The following is a 10,135-nucleotide window of genomic DNA, read 5'->3' as shown; positions in this document are numbered from 1 at the left end:
TATGCTAAGTCTGCATGTAATTTAAAATTTTATGATAAATAAGATTTTAAAAATCATTTACTTTTGTCAGAAGAAAGATTTCTCTTCTAAGGAAGCAGTTCAGTTATTGTACAGGACGAGAAAAATTCAATTTTTCTTCAATTATGGCTTCTTAATGGCTTTACCCACAAAAATGAGGCTAACAAAAAATTAAAAACAACCTTGATATTTTTTGTCAATTTAGTAGAAAATAACATTTTCGTAAACAAATTTTCAGCGTGAAAATTGCAGCTCATATTGCTGTAATCAAAAATAATTTAATAAAAAAAAAATACATTTAAATATGAACGGAATTTTACAATTATTGCCACAAAAATAAACACATAATGGTATATAAGACAAATTATAGCTTTATAAGATTGTTTTATTTACATTGTACATCGGGACCGATGTTTATTTATTTCTTAGCTATTTATCTCTTTACTTTTGAGAGTCCAGTCGGACAATGAAATTAATTTGTAAGAATTGATTATGATAAAATATGATTGTACTAATTTATTCTTAAAAAAAAAAAACCCCACAGAAATGACATTTGTAAGCTTCATTAGTTTATAGAATCTTAGAGTTCTCCGGAGGAGGATGTAAATGTATAACAAGCTTATCTTTTAAAAAGATTGGTGAGCTAGCGCCGTAGCCATCCTATAACACAGAAGCAGATTTCTAAAACATTGGTTTAAATTCCTGAATCGATTAATTAACAATAAGAAGTCACAGTGGTGTACTGGAATTGTGCTGGTGTGGGGTCTCAATTTAGAATTGTGAATCTAGAGTGGGGGCTTCACATCAGCAATGACATAGCTCATTGACTGTGCCTTAATCATTATGTTGCAATTTCGAAGTGAAAATTTTCAAGAACCATTGGTACTGTTGTGTAGCAATCGTTTCTTCTCGGGCCTTTCCGGTAAGCTCGGAAAACATAGCCGAGGTTGTTTTCTGAGCTTGAATGAATTTAAGATAAAGCTAGCCATTTATTATAATATTTAAAATAACTTTGCATTATAAGACCTAGATGCTACTGTTACTTTTTGACATTTTCAATAAAACACAAAACTTCTTGTGAAGATGATAAAACGAAATTCAAGTGGTACAGTTTATCTACAGTAGTACAGTATTCCCAGAGTCGAGCATGCGTATTCCAGTGAAAAAGACTAACGTAGTTGCTAGCGCTAGCAATTATAAACTAGCTCTGTCTAGAGTGCAGTTCTCTGTTCAGAAAGATCAGTGACACGTGACAAAGTGTGAATAAGAGAGGTGTTAATTACACAGGTTGTAAATGGCATTTAAATTGGTTGTTTAAGTAATCTGCATCATTATCATAATGTTGTTCTGTTGAATGATTTGTATTAAATGTTTTTTTTTCTAATTCATTGATTCGTATTTATTTTATTGTAATCTATTTGATTAGGACTTTGTGATAAATCGAACGTCAATGAAACGATTGGCATAAAACTAAGCTTTGATTATACTCTTAAAAATATTCAATTTATTTTCGTTTTATATTCTACATACACCTGAAAAATTATTTTAATCTCATTTTTTTATAAATGTTTTAAACCAAAGAGATTTTATCAAAGTTTTAATGTAAACGCTGGTTGTTATATTAAGCGGCCTTCCAATGAGCGACCTAACGGCAATCGACCCCTTCCTATCGTAGCCAAGTCCCCCAGATTTCCACAGATCGTCAGAATTTAAAGTTGACATTCAAGTTCAAAGGTTGTGATATATCGATCGGGGAACCAATTCCCCAAGATCATCAAAGAGAAGAGAGAAAAAAAAACCCAACGCTGCTTCCAGCAATGAAGGGAAAAAAAAGCAGTCATTATAAAGAATAAGATTTTTATTAGTGGGATACCATACCACCCGCCATCAATTGAACAGATGTTTACCACTCAGACGCCCAGGTGCATTTATCGGCACAGGGAGCCGAGGACAATGGGTCTCCGGACGACGCTAGGAGAGAAGGCATATGAGAGTTGGTAGAAGGGGGCGCAGGAATCGCTCAGGAGGTGAGGAGAATAACTCCCAGGACCTAAAAATCGTAGGATGGTATATTCCCGGTGGTTTTGAAAAATAAATGGAAAGAAAGAATTTTCAAAAACGTTTTATGTACGTACGACGTAATTTGTCTTTCCGAATGTTGGATCGACAAGGAATTTTCAATGGACGGTCCAGATTATAAAGCGTTTATCTTCCCTAGGAAATCCAAATCAACAAAGAAGGAGGCTCGATTATTTTAATTAAAAGTGAAAACACCCCTTAAATCAGTGTTGAGGAAAAATATAAAAAATGTTTATTTTACAAATATCTATGGATGGAATACATCTTCAATTCTATTTAAGGAAACTTATTCGCAGTGAATTACAGAAATATATATAATAACAAAACAAAGACTATCGTCACATCGCCTGGAAACTGGTAGATATAATATATGTAACACAAATAGAGGAAATAGAGTTTGTTAACATTGCCGAACTAGTGTTGAATATAATTTTCATTTTTTTAATTGTTTTTCTGTTAAATGTTTGTTTGTTTGCGCAAAATATATAGATGACGGAATATTATCTTAAACTTCTATGTTTAGATCAGTTTAACCGTTTACTCAGTAATACAAATAAGAGGTAAATGACAATGTATTAGTGCTGGCAAATTAAAAGTCGTCGTTCTAATAGATAAATACATTTAATAGTTAAATTACATGCACTATTTCATCATTTTACTTTGCTACCAAGCATGATTTTATGATGATTCTGCCTGTACCTCCAATCTTAAAGATAAAACTTTTTTTTTCATAACGTGACGAGACCATGTAATATATAACTTTTAATTTTTAAAAGACGGACTGGTTTAAAGTCGAAATTGAGCTTAGCCCTAATTTGAGCAATTTAAAGGTACTTTTCTTTTTTATCAATTTTTTTTTAATTGCAAGTAGGACTGTCATACGACCTATAATTTCTTTTTTAAAATCCTGGACAAGCCCTTTTTAAAACGGGATTAAAGCTGTGATCAGAGGAATATGGTTAAAAACTATACATGTATAGACGTTTCATCACTTCTACATTGGCCAGCGTTCGCGACATATTCGCATTTAACGTTTTAGCAACGTAGCATGAAAATTCCGCAAATATCATTCCTGAACTACATATTAATTATTTTAAAGCACTTCAAAAGTATAAATAAGTAAATAAATATCATATGATGGAGTTCCTCGCCAAATTTAAAAAACAGAAGTTCACCTACCTTTTTATACACTGAATCGATTTAAACAGATCCGTATCTTTGAAAATGATATTAACTGAGTGAGACCTATATGGAGGATCGTTGTGTTTTGATATAATGACGTAACTACTGGTATAACAGGGGCCATATAGAGGTGCTGACTATAGGTATTCTTATAAATGACTTTTATCATCGATATTTATAGTATTGGGGTCCGTATGGAGGTGTAACAGGGGCCTCATAGAGGAGCTCGACATAAATAGCTAGCATGATGGAAAAAGTCTTATATCATCGTTATTTTTAGAAACAGGAACTGACTTCACAAAACAGTAAGAATGCACGGTTTAATCGATCATTCTATAACGGGTTGTCAAAGAGAACAGTACAAATAGAATATTATAGCATGGAGTGCATTGAAAACGAGGACACTGAATGAAAGCTATAGATTTGACAATAAGACAGTCTGCAAAAAAGATTTTAAAGAAGTGACCGTTGACTGCTACGAATTCGCCGATATCTGGGGAACTGAAGAATTTAGTAACTGGAGTGTGCCTCAGCGAGCGCCTAATACGAAACAAGATCAAGCAAAACAGACAAAGTTATCAATGAAGAAAGTCCAGATTGACAATTAAAATGTTCACGTTCAGCAAGTTCTATACGAAGATGGGAAAGGTGATTGGTCGAGTTACGCCATCGATAGAGCTCATTTTAGGAAAAGAGTTCAACTGAAAGAAATGATTTTTTGTAACGGATACTAAACGAAAAAAGTTTATAAGTGGCAGTTAGAGGACCATGTCTTGATGGTGACGTAACCATTTGTAGAAAGGGACGTGTATTGATTACTTTTATCATCGATATTTATAGTATTTGGGTCCTTATAGAGGTATAACTTGGGCTCTGAAATCGTGGATAAGAAAAAATCGAACATGCTTAAAAAGGTTATAGCTAGTATACAGAGGTCTCATGTCATCGTTTTTAATAGAAACAGGAGCGGGTTGTACATAATAGTGAGCATGCGCAGAAAAAAACAAAACTATTGTGTTTCATTATAGATTGTCAAAGAGGAATATTATTAATAGCAATGAGCGCATTATATAAAAAAAAAGTGGACATTGAATGAGAGTGGTTGGTTTGATAATAAGACAGCATGTTTAAAATATATTATTTTAAAGAAGTAACACAAGACGACTACGATGTTGGCAACAGCTAAGGAATTAAAATAATTATTTTGTTAAGACGGAAAGTTAAGCCCGTAGTGATCGCTTGATTTGAAAAAAAAAGAAACAAATGCAAAACGTTATCAGGGAAAAATTACAGTTTGGCGATAATGTTCACACTCTGTTAGTTCCATACGAAGAAAGGAAAGGTGATGGATGAATGACGCCATTAATAAACATAAGTTCGAATTCATTTTAGGAGAGAAGTTAAACTGCAGACAGAATGGTTTTGTTACCGATATTTAAAGAAAAATATGTTTGTTTGAAGAACAATTAAAGGACTGTGTCTTATATAATGATGACATAACTATTTGTAGAAAGGGGTCCTTAAAGAGGACTCTTAGCATCGACATTCCATCTAGAGGTGTAACGTTGGCTATAGAGAGGTGTTCGGTATAAAAAATGAGCATGCGTAGAAAACAATTAAGAGGTCTCATATCATCGTTATTTTTAGAAACGGGAGATGACTATACAAGGGGTGAGCATGCGCAGAAAAAATATTGGTTTAATTGATCATTTCGTTCTATATTGTCAAAAAGTACAGTATAAATGGAATATCATAGCATGGAATGCAATTGAAAATGTGGACACTGAATGAAGTCGTTGGTTTGACAATAAGACATATAGTGAGCGCTTGATATGTAACAAGATGAATGCAAAACAGACGAGTTATCAAAGAAAAAGTTCAATTTGACGATTATGTTCTCACTTTGTTTGAGACGAAGATAGAAAAGGTGAACGGATGAATGACGCCAATGATAATGCTCATTTTAGGAGAGGAATTTACAGTCAGAAATGTATTCCTTACTAAAATAAGATAAAAAAAACATAAAAAAGGGCCAGTAGAGGACAGTGTATTGATGAGGATAAAACTATTTGTAAAACGGATTCGTATTTAAGACTTTAATCGTATACTCGCAATGTTTGGGTCTATATAGAGGGTTAACAAGGACCTTGTAGAGGTGCAGGATAAAAAGAGCAACCATACGTGGGAAAAAGTTAAAGATGTCTCACATCATCGTAGAGCTGATTATACACAAGAGTGAACATGTGCAGAAAAAAGACTATTGGTACGTGAGGAAAAAAACCCCATTATTTTAATTACTGTGGTTTTATTAATATTCAAGGGTATCAATTTTCGTGGATAAAGTGAAAATCACAGTTTCAAGGATACATAAATTCGAGGCCAATGACCCTATCAATACAAAATGTTAATAGAAATTGCACTTCGATGAACATTTAATTTCATGGATCAACTTAACGATATCCACGAAAATTGATATTTAACGAATATTGATAAAACCACAGTATGGGTTGTCAAATAGTACAGTAAAAACCGTAGAGTTATACCCATAGTGAATTGCTATGGAAAGCCGAACGAATAAATTATTACGCCATTGATAGTGCCTATTTTATGAGAGGAGTTCAACTGACAGGAATGAATTTGTAACCGATGTTTAAAGAAAAAAAAATAAATATCAAAGGAAAATTAGAGGAGTGTGTTTCATGATAACATTACTATTCTAAAAAAATGACTTTTAGCATCGATATTTACATGTATAGCATTGGGGTCTGTTCATAGTTGTAACAGGAGCTCCTGTAGCGGTGCTTGATATAAATAGCGAGGATGCATAGAAAAAAATCAAGAGGTCTCATATCATCGCTATTTTTAGAAATGGGAGCTGACTATACAAAATGGTGAGCATGCGCAGAAAAAATTATTGGTTAAATGGATCATTTTGTTATAGATTGTCAAAATGAACGGTGCAAATGGAATATTATAGCATGGAATGCGTTTTAAAAAACGTCGACACTGAATGAAAGTCGTTGGTTTGACAATTATACGACATGTTGTGAGCGCTTGATATGTAACAAGATGAAATGCAAAACAGACTAACGTCAGTTTGACGATAATATTCATACTCTGCTAGTTTCATACAAAGGACTAGGAAAGGTGAGTGGAAGACGCCATTGGTAATGCTCATTTTAGGAGAGGAATTCACCAGTCAGAAATGAGTTTGTTACTGAAATCAAATGAAAAGAAAAGAGGCTTTTGAAGGACAATTAGAGGACCGTATCTTAATGGTATCTTAATGGTGACGTAACTATTTGTACAAAGGGGCATGTATTAAGAATTTCTATCATCGATATTTATAGTATTCGGGTCTGTTTGGAGGTGTGACAGGTGCTTTATAGTAAATAGCGATCATTCGTTAAAAAATGTTTTATACAATGTAGTATACGAAGGTCTCATATCATCGTTATTTATAGAACAGGGCGGACTAATATACAAAATAGTGAGCAAGCCCCTCCACCCACAAAAGACTGTTGATTTAATCGATTCCTTCGAATTCATTGTGGATTGTCAAAGAGTACAGTACAAAATTTATGAAAATTTTTAGCATGGAGTCCATTAAAAAACGAGAATATTAAATGAGAGACGTTGATTTGACAATAAGACAGCCTGTATAAAAGATTTAAAAGAAGAAATCCAAATACGGGCTCTACAATTTTGCCGATCGCTGGAAAACTGAAGAATTTTTGTTAAAACGAAGAGGTATGCCCCAGTGACCGCTTGATGTGCAAGATGAATGCAAAGTAAAGTTAACAATGAAAAATTCCAGTTTGGCGATAATGTTCACACTCTGTTAGTTCTATTCGAAGATAGGAAAGGTGAATGCATGGATGAATTAGCCATTGAAAATGCCTTTTTTTTAAGGAGAAGATTTCAACATACAGAAGAAATGAAATTGTTACCAATATTGAAAAGAATGATAAAATTTTCAAAGTTCAATTGAAGTTAGAACACTGTGTCGGATAATTATGTCATTGCCGAGGTGGTACATTTTGTATTATTGCACCCGCTTAAATACAGCTTCGTAAATGAAAAATCGAATATAACAAATGAAAGACCATTGTCTATATATTGTGTATATTAACACTTTTAACCACTTATAACCACTTTTAGTTTTAGTATGTCTCACTTAAAGGTGTGATATTTACCTTTGAAAATTAATACCCAATAGGAAAATAATAATTCCCAAAGGATAAATAGTTTTTCTACATTGTTGAAATATTGAAAATCAAATAAGATTTTTTTAAAACTCTGTACGAATCATATACAGGAGTATAGGAGAGAAAAGTATTTTGAATTTTTGAATTTGATTCAGACAGGTAGTTTATCTATAGGAAATAAAGATTTTCTATAAAATTTTAAAATCCCATGGGAGTTTTATTCAAATGCTATCGGAATTCAAATTCCTAAAGGAAGTTCTTTTATTCAGACAGGAAATTCAAAATATTTTATAGGAAAGTTGTTCTTCTTATGTGAAAAATTATTTTTCTGTAGGAATGTTTTTAAAAGGCAAATATCTCACCTAACAAGTGAGATACCTTAACCCAAAAGGTTGATATAACTCTTTAAACAACGGTCTATCATATGGCATATTTAAATTTTTCGATAGATACAGCTTAAGGCGGGTGCAAAAATTCACCTTGGCACTGGCATAGTAACTTGTATCTAGCACAGTGTTCTAAACGATGTACTGTTGGCTTCTTTTATTGTTTTTTAAGGTATATTGTACAAAGTTAGAACATTGCTGTACAGTTATGTTCTAAGTGGAACTTTTTGTATGAATGAACCCCCTCCCCCAAACGGATTAAGTTTTAAAATTATGACATTTGGCGAGAATAGGTTTACCTTTGTAATCTTTTTTTTTCTTGGGGGGTGTCAAGATTTCCGATTAGTCTAGTCCCCAACATGTCAATTGCTTTCGACGCCACTGACATACAGTACCGAGTAGTCTCAACCTAGCACCAAAGTAAACCCCAACTAAACCCCGTTTTTTTTAAAGTTTAGTTGGAGTTTTCTCTAGGTCTGCTTTTTTGAGTTCTACTCGGGGTTTGCTTTTGGAGTCAACTGTACGCACTGAAGTGTGAAGCAGAACCATCTTTTAATCTTACCGCCTGAAACTCCTTCCCCTTGTATATTCCAAATTCACAAGTAGCGTCTGCTTTCAGTGGTAAACCTCTGATCTAATTTTACTCTCAGTGTCCACTCTGGGTTTACTCTGGGTCTACTCTAGTAAACACAGGATAAACCCCAAAAGTAAAACCAGGGTTTAGTTGGAATTTACTTTCTGTGAGGTTGTGTGAGATCGGTACAGTATCTTATTTACTATCGACTTTGAGGTGCCCCATTTGTATTATCTTGAAAAACATCAAGTTGTGTTGAAGACAAACCGAACATTCTAATAACAATACTGTTTTATTTGCAATCATCATCATCTGAAATATAAATTATTTTTTCCTCATTGCTATGATAGTGCTGTCAATTCCTTTACATGTCAATCAGTTGTTGATTAAAATCATTCTAAATCATTAACACACTAAAGATAGAGTGTAAATAAAAAATGTGACATATTTTCCTTTTGGCTAGCAGCAACTGTACAGGAAAACATATCAACTCTTTTTGCATACTCGGTCAATCTTTCATTAACGATAGATAATCTCATTATTTGTTATTGGCTGGTTAATAAGATGATTGAATTTTCCATCAGATAAAAATTTCAGACGAAACATGTTCACATGGTCCATCATTTTAGGTATTACAACAATGTTATAAGAATAAAAAAAGATCCTTCATGTCACCAGTATATGTTGACCTTTTACCACAATTGGTATTGAGAATTTCCTAGTATTCCTTCAGATCTGATGTTCGCAGATACTTGAATCTCTCATTGTTGTTCTATGGTGATCGATTGCACGTTTTCGTTTTCATACAAATCATTTCTAGATATGTACCCTCCATATAATATATATATTTTTTTATAATCTTTTGTTATTGCTTTTCTAAAACTTATCTCATGTAACCTATGCTTTTATAAAAGCATTGGGATTTTTATTATTTGAATACATTTTTTGTGTACCAAAAACTTCTTTTGCACTTTGTACAAGTATATTACCAGTTTCTTCTACAATATTATTAATATAATTCAGATGCTTGTTTAGTTGAGCAACATTCAAGTCTATCCTCCAAACAATGATAAGGTACGTATATTTTACTAGTGTATGTACATAGTACAACATTATGATAAGTGAACTTTTCGTCGATATTAATAACCATTTTTTAGCTACATGTACAGGTATTTGCATATATCCATACATTTGTTTGACAGTTCATAATCACTTGATTCCCTGTCTATAAAAAATTCACATTTCTGTGGTTCCATGAATCGTTAATACTACATATATTTAGTAAATATTTAGTAGGTGGTATCAAAACCTGGTTTTCAAAATCTACGAGCTCAATACATGTATACATGTACTCTTTCTCACACACCACTCTACTGTTAAAATCACCAACCAGGCATTACACATTCAATATCAGTTTCAAATGTCACAATTTTTTTAAAGTTCGTCAAAAAGTTTTTAGATGAATAACGAGAGTTCACTCACATGTGGAAACATTATATAAAGAGTCCAAGTAATCAAGCCTTCTTATAAAGAACTGCTAAAAAGTATTATCAAATCCTAATCAATTTATATCAAAATAAAATTTGTAATCAAATTATTAATTTAAAAAAAAAGTTTTGCTAACGCGGGGTCATAAACTTTTTTCATTGAAAACGGTGTCTATTAGTGAGGAAAATATTATTTAGCGG

This window comes from Crassostrea angulata, chromosome 8 (assembly GCF_025612915.1).
Source record: "Crassostrea angulata isolate pt1a10 chromosome 8, ASM2561291v2, whole genome shotgun sequence".
In the NCBI taxonomy this organism is placed as follows: domain Eukaryota; kingdom Metazoa; phylum Mollusca; class Bivalvia; order Ostreida; family Ostreidae; genus Magallana; species Magallana angulata.
This window is presented reverse-complemented; position numbering follows the sequence as displayed.